Source organism: Pan troglodytes, chromosome 5 (assembly GCF_028858775.2).
Source record: "Pan troglodytes isolate AG18354 chromosome 5, NHGRI_mPanTro3-v2.0_pri, whole genome shotgun sequence".
Taxonomy (NCBI): domain Eukaryota; kingdom Metazoa; phylum Chordata; class Mammalia; order Primates; family Hominidae; genus Pan; species Pan troglodytes.
Window position 1 is genome coordinate 155926212 of NC_072403.2, and position 15825 is coordinate 155942036.

A 15825-nucleotide genomic window follows, 5' to 3' on the forward strand; every position below is an offset into this window, starting at 1 on the left:
TAGTTTTTATATTGGTTATTAATACTACTGCACTTCAGATGAATGAGTTTATAATCTATCCCCAAAGGGCGTATAAACGAAGACAACAACATAAGGAAAGGAACTTTCCTGTTCAAGGCACTTCATTCTTTTTCTCATTGAATTTCAACATCTCTATGCTGTAGTTGTAATACCCTCAATTAACTAATGAAAACTCAAAAGTAGATTAAGTTGTCTAAGTTCACACAGTCAGGATTTGAACCCACCTGATTTGCCTGGATTCTAAACCTTAGCTCTTTTTTCTACACTTTGGGGGAGAAGAGAAGAAACTATTTTAAATACATGAAGTCAGGCTGGGCGCAGTAGCTCATGCCTGTAATCCCAGTACTTTGGGAGGCTGAGGCTGGCAAGTTTGAGACCAGCCTGGCCAATAGGGTGAAACCCCTTCTCTACTAAAAATACAAAAAAATGAGCTGGGCATGCTGGTGGGCACCTGTAATTCCAGCTACTTGGGAGGCTGAAGCAGGAGAATTGCTTGAACCTGGGAGGCAGAGGTTGCAATGAGCCGAGATAGGGCCATTGCACTCCAGCCTGGGCAACAAGAGTGAGACTCCATCTCACAAAAAATAAATAAAATAAAATAAAATACATGAAGTCATTTATGTTTTGCAAAGTGGAAGAAAAGAGTATATCAAATGCAAGTCATTATTTTAAGTTCCTATTGCAGGAGAACTAAACAGAAAGCTTAGATCCACAACTTAGTTATTTAGGGTGAGGAAGGGAGAGTGCCTGCTACAGTGCCAGGCACATAATAGGACATTTGTTGCATGAATGAATGAATTCATAAAAGAATTAGTGAAATTCTTTTGGGTCGTTGGTAGTGCCTCTTAAGTCACAGCCTTTCAATATGTAGTTCTTATAAAATGCCAGTATCGTGAAGAGATTTTCCCCCCTCTACTTTTGTTCTCCCTCTTGGGTAATAAAAGGGACAAATCAAATTTTTAGGGGGAGCAAAAGGAGAGTGGAAGCAGGAAAGGACAGAGAAGAATAAAAGGATCATAGGAATAAGGAGAAGGAGAATGAGACACATCCTTTCCGTTGCCTCTTCAGAGAGAAAGATTTTATATCTGTCAGAAACATGAATAAAACTACAAAAGTGCATTAAATTTTCTAACTAAATTGTGAAATAGTTTGATTTTTATTGTATTATTGTAAAAGCAACAATATTTTGTTAAGACAGAAAATAAACCTTGCACCCATGCACACTCCCACCCCACAACATGTGAGTCCAGCTGTGGCTCGGATGGGGTAGGCAGATGGGAGATTGCACATTTAGACAAAGAAGGCAAGTTCACTACCTCTCCTTCAGGCAGGTAGTGAACTTTCATGCAGGAATTGAACTTTCAAAGACTTTCAAAAACAAATTCAATAAAGGAAGTGAGAGAGGGAGGATACATACAACTTTCAAGGAATAGATGGTTTTTCCGAAGTTTAGAGGAGGGAAGGAAATAATGGCTCTAATGAAAGGAATAACAGCTACCATTCTAGTGCTTATCCAGGCAAGCTGACACCAGAGCCCATGTTCTTTTGCCCATGCTATTGGGCACTTCACAGCAGAACAGGTTTAGACCAACTGATCTAGAAATGGCAGGCTGGAGAACAGAAAGTGAGAGCGAGGAGGGAGGAGGGACTCAGATTACTTTTTTTTCTTTTTCTTTTTCTTTTTTTGAGTAAGCGTTTCACTCTTGTTACCCAGGCTGGAGTGCGATGGCGCCATCTCCACTCACTGCAACCTCCACCTCCCAGGTTCAAGTGATTCTCCTGCCTCAGCCTCCTGAGTAGCTGGGATTACAGGCACCTGACACCACACCCGACAATTTTTTTTTTCTTTTTTTTTTTTGTGAGACGGAGTCTCGCTCCATCACTCAGGCTGGAGTTTGGTGGCGCAATCTCAGCTCACTGCAACCTCTGTCTCTCGGGTTCAAGCGATTCTCCTGCCTCAGCCTCCTGAGTAGCTGGGATTACAGGCACATGCCACCATGCCCAGCTAATTTTTGTATTTTTAGTAGAGACAGGGTTTCACCATGTTGGCCAGGCTGGTCTTGAACACCTAACCTCAGGTGATCTGCCCGCCTCAGGCACCTAAAGTGCTTGGATTACAGGCGTGAGCCACCACGTTTGGTCTCTGGGTGCTTTCTTAAAAGACCTACAGAAGATATGAGGCCCTTGAGCTTGAAGATTAAAGCAGTCATTCCCCAATCCCAGACTGAGAGTACAGCCTTCCTTAGTTGTATACCTAGTCACAACATCCCTCATTTGCAGATGTCACTAGCACATCCAGCAGTCCTTAACTTTCAAGTACAAGATCTTTGGTTATATACCATCAGTACAGCTGTGCACTGTTTATTAATGCACACCGCACCCCCTGCCCCATAACCTGCAACTACCTTTCATACACCAAATTCCATTTTGGGTCATCATCTGAGAGATGACACCAACCATTGAGTGATGGGTGTTGCTGTTGGCCACTCATCAAAAGAAGCACAGACGCCGGGGGCTTGTGGTCCCAGCACCCACCACCCCATGCCAAAGAACCATGTTCTTGGACCTCTGCCTCCACACAGACGGCACTCATGAAGGAGGCTCAGGGGTCATGTCCCAGTGCCTAGAACCTGTTCTCCTGGGTTGGGGAATGGGGTTAGTTCCAGCAGACACAGCCTCAATTCTTTGGTGAAATAATACAATCAAATCCTCTGTAGGTGCAGAAGATGAAGATCCTCACCCCCTACCCTGTTCCTACTAAACAACGGCATGATGTTGGTAGTTAGGTTTAATCAACCCAGGTGCCTGGGACATGGGTGGCCTGACCCCAGCAGCCATCTCCCTGCCTTGGGTTCCAGAGTGAGGGCTGACAGGCTAGAACTCTCACTGGCACCCCTGGCCGCTCAAGCCTGAGGGAGCCAGGGCCTACAGAGACCATCATGAGAAATTTTCTAATCAAAATTTTTTTCTAGTAATGAGAATCATTTCTAACATCTACAGGTTTTGTTGTTTTTTTCTTTTTCTATTTTTTTTTTGTTTTGTTTTTTGCCTTTAAACACATTTCCAGGAACTCATTAGTTACCAATGTAAGGGACCGCCTTAATGAATAAATTACTCCAAGGATATAGAATTCCCTTTTGTTGTCACAGCCTCTTATTCTGCCCACCTTGTCTTGCTTCCTATTTTAAAAAATGTCTTTGTGACCTTTAATCCCTAGAACCTCTTCCTACTTTCTTAGTTCATTACCTCCATTCTGACTTCGCTTACCTCTCCACTCACTATAGGTCAGTTTTTGTTGCTGTGGTTTTGTGTGTACGTGTGTGCACTTATTTCCTTACCGCCATAAGCATGACTCTTCATTTCCTTGACTTCCCTCCATTTCCAGTCAGAAATCTCCCCTCATTCACTTGTTTTGTTACTTTCTCAAATTTTTACATGCTACTGGGACATCAAAAGAGTATGTTGATTGGATCTACTGTGAATATAATTTCAGAAGAGCACATACAGCTTTTTAGCATCTTTTTCATCATCTCTTGTGTTAGTCCATTTTCATACTGCTATGAAGAAATACCCAAGACTGGGTAATGTCTTTTTTTTTTTTTTTTTTTTTTTTTTTGATCATTCTTGGGTGTTTCTCACAGAGGAGGATTTGGCAGGGTCATAGGACAATAGTGGAGGGAAGGTCAGCAGATAAACAAGTGAACAAAGGTCTCTGGTTTTCCTAGGCAGAGGACCCCGCGGCCTTCCGCAGTGTTTGTGTCCCTGGGTACTTGAGATTGGGGAGTGGTGATGACTCTTAACGAGCATGCTGCCTTCAAGCATCTGTTTAATAAAGCACATCTTGCACCGCCCTTAATCCATTTAACCCTGAATGGACACAGCACATGTTTCAGAGAGCACAGGGTTGGGGGCAAGGTCACAGATCAACAGGATCCCAAGGCAGAAGAATTTTTCTTAGTACAGAACAAAATGAAAAGTCTCCCATGTCTACTTCTTTCTACACAGACACGGCAACCATCTGATTTCTCAATCTTTTCCCCACCTTTCCCCCCTTTCTATTCCACAAAACCGCCATTGTCATCATGACCCGTTCTCAATGAGCTGTTGGGTACACCTCCCAGACGGGGTGGTGGCCGGGCAGAGGGGCTCCTCACTTCCCAGTAGGGGCGGCCGGGCAGAGGCGCCCCTCACCTCCCGGACGGGGCAGCTGGCCAGGTGGGGGGCTGACCCCCCCACCTCCCTCCCGGATGGGGCGGCTGGCCGGGCGGGGGGCTGACCCCCACCTCCCTCCCGGACAGGGTGGCTGCCGGGCGGAGACGCTCCTCACTTCCCAGACGGGGCGGCTGCCGGGCGGAGGGGCTCCTTACTTCTCAGACGGGGTGGTTGCCAGGCAGAGGGTCTCCTCACCTCTCAGACGGGGCGGCCGGGCAGAGGCGCTCCTCACATCCCAGAGGGGGCTGCGGGGCAGAGGCGCTCCCCACATCTCAGACGATGGGCAGCCGGGCAGAGACGCTCCTCACTTCCTAAATGGGATGGCGGCCGGGAAGAGGCACTCCTCACTTCCTAGATGGGATGGCGGCCGGGCAGAGACGCTCCTCACTTTCCAGACTGGGCAGCCAGGCAGAGGGGCTCCTCACATCCCAGACAATGGGCAGCCAGGCAGAGACACTCCTCACATCCCAGACGATGGGCGGCCAGGCAGAGACGCTCCTCACTTCCCAGACGGGGTGGCGGCCGGGCAGAGGCTGCAATCTCGGCACTTTGGGAGGCCAAGGCAGGCGGCTGGGAGGTGGAGATTGTAGTGAGCCGAGATCACACCACTGCACTCCAGCCTGGGCACCATTGAGCACTGAGTGAACGAGACTCCGTCTGCAATCCCGGCACCTCGGGAGGCCGAGGCTGGCGGATCACTCGCGGTTAGGGGCTGGAGACGGCCTGGCCAACACAGTGAAACCCCGTCTCCACCCAAAAAATATGAAAACCAGTCAGGCGTGGCGGCGCGTGCCTGCAATCGCAGGCACTTGGCAGGCTGAGGCAGGAGAATCAGGCAGGGAGGTTGCAGTGAGCTGAGATGGCAGCAGTACAGTCCAGCTTCGGCTCAGCATCAGAGGGAGACCGTGGAAAGAGGGAGAGGGAGACCGTGGGAAGAGGGAGAGGGAGAGGGACAGGGAGAGGGAGAGGGAGAGGGAGAGGGAGAGGGAGACTGGGTAATTTCTAAAGAAAAAGAGGTTTAGGCCAGGTGCGCTGGCTCACGCCTGTAATCCCAGCACTTTGGGAGGCTAAGGCCGGCAGATCACCTGAGGCCAGGGGTTCGAGACCAGCCTGGCCAACATGGTGAAACCCCCATCTCTACTAAAAGTACAAAAATTAATTGGGTGTGGTGGCGGGTGCCTGTAATCCCAGCCATTCGGGAGGCTGAGGTAGGAGAATTGCTTGAACTCGGGAGATGGAGGTTGCAGTGAGCCAAGATTGTGCCATTGCACTCCAGCCTGGGCAACCGAGCGAGACTCTGTCTCAAAAAAAAAAAAACAAAGAAAGAAAAAGAAAAAGAAGTTTAATGGACTCACAGCTCCACATGGCTGGAAAGGCCTCACAATCATGGTGGGAGGCAAAGGAGGAGAAAAGTCATGTCTTACATGGTGGCAGACAAGAGAAAGTGTGCAGGGAAACTGCCCTTTATAAAGCCATCTGATCTTGTGAGACTTACTCACTATCATGAGAACAGCTGGGAAAAACCTGCCCTTATGATTCAATTACCTTCCACTGGGTCCCTCCCATGACACATGGGGAGTATGGGAGCTACAATTCAAGATGAAATTTGGGTGGGACACAGCAAACCATATCATCTCTTTATTACATTTTCTACCTCTGCAATTCTAAACCTTTTGCATCCAAGATCTCAAGTTTTCCTCCTCCTCATTCTCAACAGAGTGAGTTGCCTTCTTCTTCAAGTAGAAATACTTCCCACTGGAGCTTTCACAAATATTTTTGCATCTTTCCATTATTTATTTTTCTTCTTTCTTCTCTGAGAAAATGGTTCTCCTTGCAAAAGCTAATCCCTGTGACTTCAGCTCAAAACCCCAAACTTCTCCAGGATTAGACTATTGGTTGTCACATTTTACTTGCATTTTCAGAGTCCTCCACTTTATTGACTCTTGGGCCTCTGCTTTCAAGCTTATGTCTTCATTATTCTTTAAATAATAATCATTAATATTAATATAAAATTTTCCAGCAGCTTTGCCACTTCCTGAAACTATTGACTTGTAGTTCAGTGCTCCCTTACTACCTCTGAAGTTTAATATTGAGTGTCAACTTGATTGGATTGAAGGATGCAAAGTATCGTTTCTGGATGTATCTGTGAGGGCATTGCCAAAGGAGGTTAACATTTTATTCCGTGGACTGGGAGAGGCAGACCCACCCTCAATCTGGGTGGGCACCATCTAATCAGCTGCCAGTGCCGCCAGAATAAAAGCAGGCAGAAGAACGTGGAAAGACTAGACTGGTTTAATCTTCTGGCCTACATCTTTCTACTGTGCTGGATGCTTCCTGAACTTGAATATTAGACTCCAAGTTCTTTAGCTTTGGGGCTCAGACTGGCTTCCTTGCTCCTCAGCTTGCCGACAGCCTGTTGTGGGATCTCACCTTGTGATTGTGAGAGTCAACACTCCTTAATAAATTCCTCTTTATATATACATCTATCCTATTAGTTCTGTCACTCTAGAGAACCCTGACTAATACACCACTGAACTTTGTCAATGCATGTCTCTGCCCATTACCATTGGTTCTTGTCCCTACTCACTGTGGAACCCCTTAGTATCCACACCTTGCAATCTGACTTCCTCACCACTCTGCTTTACCCGTTCTTTGCAATCAACAGTGATGTCTTCTAACTGCCAAGCCACTGGGCTCAGTCTTTAGCATCTTAACTTTTCCAAATGATTTACCATAAAAATGGTTCTGAACCATTTACCAGGTTGATCTGTGCCTCTCCCTTCACATTCTCTTCCCAAAGGCTCTTTTTTAAAAAAGGAAACAGGGGATTTTAAAATTAGCTACGTGATTTAAATTACTGTTATTACTTTTATTTAGTGGTCTTAGGTCCTTTGACGGTCTACCAGTTTGAACACTTCAAAACAAGCCGGACACCTGAGCATCTCATGTCATACATCAATAATCCAAAATTAGGTAGAATCGTTGCAGGCTGAATGTTTGCATCCCCCCAAAATTTACATGTTGAATCTTAATCCCCAAAGTGATGGTATTAGGAAGTGGGGGCCTTTGGGAGGTAATTAGATCATGAGGATGCCACCTTCATGAATGGGCTTAGTGCCCTTCTAGAAGCGACTTCAGAGATCTCTCTTGCTCTCTTTCCTCCATGTGAGGATACAATGAGAATCCTGCAGTCTGGGACCTGGAAGAGGGCCCTCACCAGAACCCACTCATGCTGGCACCCTGGTTTTGGAATTCCAGCCTCCAAAACTATGGTAAATAAATTTCCGTTGTCTATAAGCTACGCCATCTATGGCATTTTTGTTACAGCAGCCTGAACTGAGTAAGACACATTTTATATATTCTCTCAATCTTTTCTGTCTATACATTTGCTTGGGGAAGGAGGACAGGGTTCTAAGTAGCCCCAAGGAAATAGCTAATAACCCTAAGCAGAGGCAAAGCAATTATGAAGAAATTAAAGGAAATCCTACATGAAATTATCTGTCCATTCAAAGCTGTTATCTCTGCATTGAGGAAATAATGCCAGCCCTAGCAGAAAGTAATTCCTCCGTTTGCTTCAGTGATTCTGTATCTCCTGGCTCTCCTAACACTCAAAATATTTCTTTATCGTCATTCTTTCCTCTTTTCTTTTCTTAAATGTGGTGGTCTTCCAATATTTTAGCTTGAAACATTTCCCTTTATCTTCGCTCATTCTCCTTTCCATTTATGTTCTTGGGAAGCACATAATAAATCACTTCTAGGCATACAGATTCCAAATCGCTAGCCCTGAAAGATCCCCAGTCATAAGATACCTGTTTTTTTTTTGTTTGTTTGTTTGTTTGTTTGTTTTTACTGCCTGCTGAACATCTTGCCCTGCAGTGCCCACCAGACTTTCTCACTCAACATTCCAAACTGAACTCAGCATCTTATCACTATAACTAGTTTCTTATTTCAATTTTCATAATTCTAGCAGCACTGCCATTCTCCCAGATGCCTACATTTGAAAACTAACTTTGTGCCTCTGTTTCTTCTCTGTCCTTCCCTCCCCGTATTGTATGTCCCAAATCTATCAAAAGTGCACTTAGAGTAAGCTTGGCATGTGTATTCTTATGATACCTATCTTATTCTGTTGGGAATTATACAGATGTGACCGTTTTAAGGAAAATCCATAAAAAGAAATGAAATTTAAATAGTAGTATTTAGATACTTAAGTTAGTATCAATGATATTATTCATTCTACAAAAAAGTACTTTTGTATAACCTCTTGACAAGTACGAGATGTAAAATTCAACTTCTACCTCTAATAATTTAATTTTTACAGGCTAAAATTACATGCAGTTATCTTTTTGCCTACTAGAAGAAAGTAGTAACATTTTTAAACTATATATCTGTCATTTGTCCAAGTAATTTTATTTTCATGTGAAAAGTTTAAGCATACAAAGAAGAGAAAGTAGTAAAATGAACTCTCATATGACCATTGCTCAATTCAATAAATACCAATATTTTGCCATGTGTGCATAATATATTTTTTCTTTTCTTTTGTTAAAGTATTTAAAGCAAAACCCAGACATCAGCTTATTTCATTCCTGTTTACTTTCTTATGCTATTATAATAGTGTTATATAATAGAAGCATATAAGCATATCCATACTAGCACATAAAGCATATAATAGTGTTATAATGTGATCATAACACTAGCAAAATTGATGGTCATAGCTTGGTGTTGTATAAAACCCATACTGTATTCAAATTTTCTCTATTGTCTCAAAAATGTGTTCTTACAACTGTTTTTTTGGGGGAGGGAGGGGTATTGTTTTGTTTTATTTCAATCAGGGACCACACAAGTTCTACCCAATGCATTTTGTTGTTATTGCTCATAATTGCTTTTTAGTCTTTTTATTTTCCATGCCATTAACTTGTGGAAGAAACCAGATCCATAATATTAAAACGTCCCACATTCTGCATTTGTCTGTTTACTTCCTTGTGGTATAGTTTAACAACTTGTTCCTCTATTCTCATAGTTTCTGTAAACCGATGCCACTGTTTTGTTTTTTGCATTTTGTATATTTTTCCCACTGCGTGTGAGTCACTCAAAAAAATACATCTTTCAGTGATGCCTTTTTTCCTGGATTCATCTCAGTTGGGTTTTAATCTTTCAATAGATACCAATTATGATGAATTAGTCATATTCTAATGATTTCCCTAAGAATAGATTGATGCATTAATGAGGGATCTGACAACACATAAACATGGGTTGGATAAAAGAAAATTATTTTAGAAAAATTCAGGAAATGATTATAATTGTTTTATATAGCTAAGTTCTTTGATTCAGTATGCGGTACTGTAAGAACATTCTCTGCGGTATTATGAGATATATATAAATATATATATTGGTTTTTGTCCACTGTTCCTGGTTCATACCTCCCATAAGCCCTTGCTACAGTCTTTGTTATAATGTTGGGTGTATTTGGCCTCAGGGATAGGCCTCTGCCTTTCTCCTGCCTTCCTTTCACTCTCCTGTTTCCCCGCCTGTCTGATAGTGGGTGGGTCTTAAAACCCTCCCAGGAGAGGGTCTCACCCTACACCCTGGGGTAAGGAAAGCTGATGTTTTGAAGCTTTCATAAAAAACCCAAGAGCACGGGTTCAGAGAGCTGCCAGGTAGCTGAACACATTGAGGTGCCTGCAGGTTGGCCTCCAGGGAGGGCATGGACGCTCCACGTCCCTTCCCCATACGTCACCCTCCACACCTCTTCATCTATATTCTTTGCAGTATCCTTTATAATAAACTGGTAAGTGTAAATAAGTGTTTTCCTGAGTTCTGTGAGTGGCTCCAGCAAATTAATTGAACCCAAAGAAAGGGTCATGGAACTTGGGACTGATGTGTGTGTAAGGGGAGGCAATCTTGGGACTCAGCCCTCAGCCTGTGGGATCTGACACTGTCTTAGGGTAAATGGTGTCAGAACTGGATTGGAGGACACCCAGCTTGTGTCTATTACTTGGTGTGTGGGGAAAAAAAAAAAAACCCACACATTTGATCACAGAGTCTTCTGTGTTGACTGTTGTGTAAGAGTAGAGGGAAAATGTGGTTAGAAAGAGTTTTCTCTACTACATTCTCTTTTTCAAAATTTACTCATTTAAAATAAATAAAATACCTTCACATATCAATTATCATTTTTGATAATGAGAGCTGGGTTTTGAAGTTTATAGAAGTAAAGAAGCACTAGGCCGGGCACAGTGGCTCATGCCTGTAATCCCAGCACTTTGAAAGGCTGAGGCGGGTGGATCACCTAAGGTCATGAGTTCGAGACCAGCCTGGGCAACATGGTGAAACCCCTGTCCCTACTAAAAATACAAACATTAGCTGGGTGTGGTAGCGGGCGCCTATAATCCCAGCTACTCAGGAGGCTGAGGCAGGAGAATCACTTGAACCTGGGAGGTGGAGGTTGCAGTGAGCCAAGATCATGCCACTGCACTCCAGCCTGGGCGACAGACCAAGGCTCTGTCTCAAAAAAAAAAAAAAAAAAAGTAAAGAAGCACTTATTTTTGAGTGACTGGAGGGATTTAACTTATGTCTGTGCAGACGTGTTATACTTAATAGTGTATGTGGGCAATCTTGTGTTTTAAACTGAAGCTCAACAAGGTGATTTATTTCCCAAGTATATATAGATATTATAGTCATATTTTTATCATAAATATATATAACTTTTTTATACAGATACAGTTTCTAAATATTTTCTCTACACTCAATAATATGAAAATTTCATAAAGGATATTATAATTACATTTATTGAGTACCTACAATATGCCATTTATATGTTTACACTCTTTATATGTAATAAGCCTTTTAGACTTTACAAAAATCCTATGAAATAGGCTTTAGAATTATTCTCGTTTAATAAGGAAGCAGAGGCAAAAATCAGTTAGGTCCCTTTTCCAAGGGCTTTCAGGTCCAGGATTTGAATCTAGGTAGCTTAGCCCTCTTGGTCTTTGCCCTTAATTTCCATGCTGTACAAAGTTTGCATTAAAGTAGGCTAAGTGGGGAGGTGGGCGGAAGCAACTCATCAGGTCTCAGCCTGTGTAGGCCAGTGCCCACTTCCAGAGTGACCCCAGGAAACTTCTCCAGTTACAGAGGGGCTTTAGGGAATCCCCGTCCAAATAGGGCAGTGTGGGATAGACCTGAGAAAGCTGTTGAAGAACAGTGGAAATCCCCTGCCATCGAGAGATTTGAAAGAGTCTAGCATTTTCCTCTTTTGTCTCTTCAGATGGAACTAGTCCATTAGTTTATAGCAACTGCAGCAGGTCACAAAATAATGGGTATAAGTGCCCTTGGAGGAATCTAGACCAGCTCTGTGTAAGCTTAGCCACATTATCTTGGTCCACCATGCCTTTCAAAAACACTGAAGAGAGTGGAGTTTGCATTTTGAAGATCAGCTTAGAGTGAAATGACTTAGGTGAAAAGTTGCTTGTTACACTTGGCCTTTTTGTCCTTCATGCTGAATATTTCATTTTAGATCTTCAAAGACTTCTGTAAAGAAAGCTCTTCTAGATTAAGAAGACATTGTATTAAAGTTGCAATTGGATTGGTTGGGTTTTGTTTTGTTGCAAAAACACCTCTCTGTATCTGAAACCTCTCGACACCACCCGGAAAACTGCTGCTGAGATTATTTGTATTAGTTTGCTAGGGCTGCCGAAACAGAGTCCTGGTGGCTTACATTAACCAACACTTATTGTCTCACAGCTCTGGAGGCTAGAAGCCTGAGATCAAGGTGTTTCCAGGGTTGGTTCTGTCTGAGGCCTGGGAGGAAGAATCTGTTCCACAGCTGCCTGTTAGCTTCTGATGGTTTGCTGGCAATCTTTGGTGTCCCTTGGCTGGTAGATGCATCACCTGATCTCTATCTTCATGCTCACATAGTGTTCTTCCTATGTGCACATCTGTTTCTGTGGCCAAATATTTCCTCTTTATAAAGGCACCAGTCATATTGTATTAAGATTCATCTTAATGACCTCAGTTTTAACTTTATTGCTTCTTAAAGACTATTACGTTTAGAGTATTTATTTGTCCCCTCCAAAACTCATGTTGAAACTTAATCCCCAATGTGACTGTATTGAGAAGTGGGGCCTATAAGAGGTGATTGGGTCATAAGGGCCATGCTCTCATGAATGGATTAATCAATTCATAGGTTAGCGGATTAATCCATTCATAGATTAATGGATAAACGGGTTATCATGAGAGTAGAACTGATGGCTTTATAAGAAGAGGAAGAGAGACCTGAGGTAGCACAGTCAGCCCCCTCATCATGTGATGCCCTGTACCGCCTCAGGACTCTGCAGAGAGTCCCCACAAGCAAGAAGGTTCTTACCAAATGCAGCCCCTTGGCTTTGAACTTCTCAGCCTCCATAACTATAAGAAATATTTCTTTCTTTGTAAGTTACCCAGTTTGAGGTATTCTCTTATTAGCAACAGAAAATGGATTAATGCAAAGACCCTATTTCCAAATAGGGTCACATTCCAAGTGAGGTACTCTGGGTTAGGACTTCACACTATTTTTAGGGGGGGGCACAATTCAACCCATAACACTATTTTTTGTTGTTGAAATTAATGTTTTGTTCTTCTATTTCCTTCTATTATTTTTATCTCTATTTATTTCTTAGATTATTGGCTGTGTTTTTATTTTTCAATGACAGAATTTTCTCCTCCATTCTGTCCCCTGTCCCCTCCACCGCCCTTGCCCTTTCCTGTCTGTCCAATTCTTTCTGCACGTTGATTCTGGGTTAAACTTGTAGCGGCACAACTTTGAACAAGTAAATCTCTGCACAAAAATTCCCATTGCCCCCAGAATTGAGTCTCGGCTTCTTGGGTTGGCATTTTGGGCTCTTTTACAATCTGGCCTCCAACAGAGCTTCCCTTAAGAATGCTCTGCTCTTGACTGGCTTTCTTCTAAGATACATATTTATACTTCCACTTTTTCTTACCTTCTATTCTCTTTTTTTCTAGAATACCCTCTCTCATTTATCTTTGTTGACCTGAGCCATATCCTTACTTAAATGCCAAGTTCAAGAACTACTTCTTTCAGAAGAGAGTCCCTATTCATTTCTAGGGGTCTGCTCTCTGCCAGTTATCACTACCTCTTCAGAAACCTTGAACCATTCACTTGTCTTCTTTTATCTACTCTCTTGTAGTAAATGCTGTATATAAGACACAGTAAATAGATGCTGATATGGTTTGGCTGTGTCTCCCACCCAAATCTCATCCTAAATTGTAGCTCCCATAATTCTCACATCTTGTGGAAGGGATCCAGTGGGAAATAATTGAATCACATGAGCGGTTTCCCCGATACTGTTTTCATGGTAGTGAATAAGTCTCATGAGATCTGTTGATTTTATAAGGGGTCTCCCCTTTTGCTTGGCTCTCTTTCTCTCTTGCTTGCTGCCATGTAAGATGCGCCTTTCACCTTCCACCATGATTGTGAGGTCTCCCCAGCCACATGGAACTGTGAGTTCATTAAGCCTCTTTTTCTTTATAAATTATCCAGTCGCAGGTATGTCTTTATCAGCAGTGTGAAAACAGACTAATACAGATGCCTTCACTTTTTAATTAGAGTATAAATTCCTTAAAGGCAAGGTTTATGTCATTTACTTCTATGTTCTTTTTTATTTTTGTATCCTTACCATCCTGACAAAAACTGGTGCTTTATTTCATCAAGTCTAAAATGCTATCAGATGTAGGATGCACCATTATTTTATATACCAGTAGGAGGAAAAAATGTGACTGCTTAACTGAAGGCACAATGTTTTCTTATATTCTTTGTGGTATCAAGAGTGTTGATGACACAGCATTTCTTAAAAGACTTCATAAAAGAACTAAAAGCCATTGGTGCTGAGCTGTTGAGCTGACTGTGCAAGTATAGAGCAAGAGCTTTTTGACCCTTGCTTCAGAAATGTTGCTAAACATATCAGATTCACTACTTGTCCCTACCCCTCTTCCCATTACAATTTGGGTTCTGAGAGCTAAGAAAATGATCCCATATTTGTCTCCAGATTTTTTCTCAAGCTGCTGACACCGCTTTGGACAGGTCTTGATTTTGGAGTTTTTAATATTTGGGTAAGCACAGTCAAGCCGTGTCATGACTGCCAGTGGGCCAACAGTGATTATATGATGCTGCCTGATTTTGGAGATATAAAGATGTGAAGAAAAAACATGTACATCTTAAAATACAGCAAATGCAGTACGTAGCATGTAGCTGACTGACTGAATGCTTAACAAATACTGTAAGTATCTTTAGGGGACAACTCTGGCTTAGTTTTGTTCAGCATCCATTCAGTCTTCTCCTGATAACTGTCCCCCTCTTTCTATCAATGGGTCCAACCCCTTACTACTGTGGGCTTGAGTACTTCTGCAGGCATTGACTTCGCCTGTGATCCAGGGGTGGAACATATGCCCATGGCTAAATTAATCATGTTGATGTCCCTGGCCAGAATGATTGGTCCAGGGATCATCTGGGATTTGAACCTGAAGTATATAGCTCTTGGAACTACTGTCAGCTTCAGGAAATGGAAACAATACTGAGGAATCAGAAATGAGAAATTAACAGAGAGCAACAAAGTTCCAGTCACATATTCAAATTGTGGATCTTAAAGCACCAAGACTGAAGCTCCTGGACTCAGTGGTGGCATGAGCCCTAAGCTCTTTTTGCTTCAGCCTGTAGATTTCAATGTCCTTCTTTTGCAACTTAAATTATCTTGAATCAGAAAAGGGAAGATGAATCGCTAGGCAGAGAAACACATTCAAGAAATATTTATTGCCTGTCTACTGCACACTGGCACTGTGTTACATCCTGGGCTATAAAAATGAATAAAATAGTCTCTCCATTGAAGCGCTTCCTAGGTTGGAAGAGAAAAATCTTTCCACCAGCCTTGTTACCAGGTTAGTTTGGCATTTTCCTTGAACTCTTTTGCACACCCTGAAAATGATACATACTAATTTTGCATTAGTGGCTTCATTAGGAGGAATTTCCACAAGTCTGCAATATAACAGATACAATTTGGACTTTTCTTAACCACATATTTGTGAGAAACTCCATCTTTTCCATAGCCGTAATTTTTTTTTAACAAAAAAATTAAGACATGATACCAATTTATCATGTGCAGTGGTGTGATCATGGCTCACTGCAGCCTCAACCTCCTGGGCTCAAGTGATTCTCCCACCTCAGCCTCTAATGTAGCTGGGACTATAGGCACACATCACCACATCCAGCTAATTTTTTTTTTTTTTTTTTTTTTTTGAGACAGTCTCACTCTGTCACCCAGGCTGGAGTGTAGTGGAGCGATCTCAGCTCACTGCAAGCTCCGCCTCCCAGGTTCACGGCATTCTCTTGCCTCAGCCTCCCGAGTAGCTGGGACTACAGGCGCCCGCCAAGACGCCCGGCTAATTTTTTGTATTTTTAGTAGAGACGGGGTTTCACCGTGTTAGCCAGGATGGTCTCCATCTCCTGACCTTGTGATCCACCCACCTTGGCCTCCCAAAGTGCTGGGATTACAGGCATGAGCCACCGCGCCTGGCCCGATTTTTGTATTTTTTGTAGAGACGAGGGTTTTG